This window comes from Bactrocera latifrons, unplaced genomic scaffold (assembly GCF_001853355.1).
Source record: "Bactrocera latifrons isolate USDA-ARS-PBARC rearing strain unplaced genomic scaffold, ASM185335v1 scaffold_748, whole genome shotgun sequence".
NCBI classification, from domain to species: Eukaryota; Metazoa; Arthropoda; class Insecta; order Diptera; family Tephritidae; genus Bactrocera; species Bactrocera latifrons.
The window spans coordinates 1-2,477 of NW_017537432.1; positions in this window are offsets into that span (position 1 = coordinate 1).

Below are 2,477 nucleotides of genomic sequence, written 5' to 3' on the forward strand. Positions count from 1 at the left end.
TATGTCATACATAGTTCATATTTTAACAAATTTAGGGTTTCTCACATCAAACTAAAAAATTAAAAATAAATATAGTCTAAAAAAACTAAAAAACACGCTTTTAAAGCATRTCAAACTAAAAAGTGAAAAATAATTCTTTGTATAAACTAACAATAATAATGAAGGAAAAATTCTTGGATTATTGTGAGAAAAGCGTGGAGTGTTTTGTGACATATTTTTCATATATCGAGCATTCCGCGCTCGGATATTTAATTGATTTCAAATAATTTATGTATTCATAGAGACGTTGGACCTTCCCGGAGTCGTTCCTTAATAGCGGATATTTTAATGGATTTTTTGAAAGAAAATTTTTGCAGTCTAGATCATCGAACAGATCATTCATCTTTTTAATAAATAAGTGCGTAGGCTTTGCACATTTCAATATATATTCGTCGGAGCCGAATAAATTTTGGCTATGGGCCATTTCTATGCCAGCCACAACCGAATTGCTCGGAACGTGGGTTGCACGTTTTACCAACATTTTTTCAAAAACGCTAGGATATATGTACGTGGCCCTCTGTGAGTTTTGGACATATCTTGAAACATGTATTGTTCTGATCTATGGAGTAGATTTTTTTTTATAACTTTAAAGCTGGCTATTCCATCTGGAGTCGAAATATCATATTTCATAAGTGTCTTTCGGACGGACTTAAAAAGATGGCAATAGTCATATAAACAATATATCTTGGAACCTGCGTGCAAATAAAAGGATTTTTCTTCAGAAATAATTAAAGCATTCATTACTGAAGTATTAGCGGGCCCTTGATCACAGACTAAAGCTTTTACGTTTAGACMAATTGACTTTAGTACTGTGATGTTCTTATTCAAAAGTTCGTTTAATTTGAATGAATCAAGTCCATTTTTGAAAATATAATATGAAAACACATATTTCCAATTGGAACTCAACCCTTTTATCATAAAAAAAAACAACACTTACTACCTAATTTCATTTCACGATGGCCCTCCCCATAATCCACAAACCCATCCCTAACTCTTTTGTATGTTAGGTCGGTCTTAATTGATATTTCATCAAATAATAGAACGCAATTTCGTTACAAAACGGACTTTTTTTTGTAATTTTTTCTAAATTTCCCAAGACATTGGCATCGAACCCAGGGACAACATACTTTATGGGGCGCCATCGCGAAAGAGAGCTCTTGCTTGGTAAAGCGAAACCTAAATCGTCACGCATAAAATTATAGGATTTATTGGACATGCAATTAATGTTTGTTGCCAATGCCCTTTCATCGTCACTGAAAATAGTGCGCTTCGTGACGATCATCCTAGCGAATGTTACAGCATCTTTGCTTGAATTTACATCCGCAACTATTGCACATTTACTAAGGTCTTGATACCTTTTTTTCCAAATCTTTAATAATACCCTCCAACTCTTTGATTTTCTTATTCAATTTAAGAGCATTACTTTGATAGTAACGTGCCGATCGAGCAAATCGTTCACGACTATCTAATGCATAGCCAACGTCGTAATTTTTGGGTTCTGAGTCTAATCTCCTTTCTTCTAAAATTGAATATGCTTCGAATTCCCTCAAAGTTATGTCGTCCTTCTCTTCTTTACTTCCTACAGCTACCTCAGGAAGACCATAAGTTTTTAGTGACCGCCCATCCAAATTGAGTCAGCACTAGATGAGCTACGACTTACTGCTGAACCTATTCCGAAACAGGGAAAAGTCCCAGGCAATAGCTTGAATTTGGTAACGTACTGCGAATCGAAATGGTTTTGACAAACAAAAAGACTATCGGAAAGCGACACAACTAAGTTGCAAGCCTTTGCCCAACTTTCTCGAACTTCTTCCTCTTTTGGAAATTTATAAAGCGTTTTCTACCTGTTAACGCAATTAGAAATGCAGCATCTTCGAACCGGCAATTGAGTCGTCCACAAATGCTTAGGGGGTTCGTCATATCCTATACATATGTATGACAAGCTTTTTCTGATCGAGCACAATCCGCGCAGCATTTAATGCGCGCTATTAAACGCTCGTAAAAGATTTTTAATATTTATTTTTATTTACAAATTTTAGTTGCATCTTAACTAATGAATTTAAAACACTTCTATTATTAAGTACACTTATGTATGTACATGTGTACAGTATTGGACAAATCTAAGGGGGTGCTACTGTGTTTTTTTTTTCTCAATTTATATACTCTCGCAACAATGTTGCTAAAGAGAGTATTATAGTTTCGTTCACATAACGGTTGTTTGTAAGTCCTAAAACTCCTCTGTAAGTCCTAAAACTAGATATAGGGTTATATATACCAAAATGATCAAGGTGACGAGTAGAGTTGAAATCCGGATGTCTGTCTGTCCGTCCGTCCGTCTGTTCGTCCGTCCGTGCAAGCTGTAACTTGAGTAAAAATTGAGATATCATGATGAAACTTGGTACACGTATTTCTTGGCTCCATGAGAAGGTTAAGTTCGA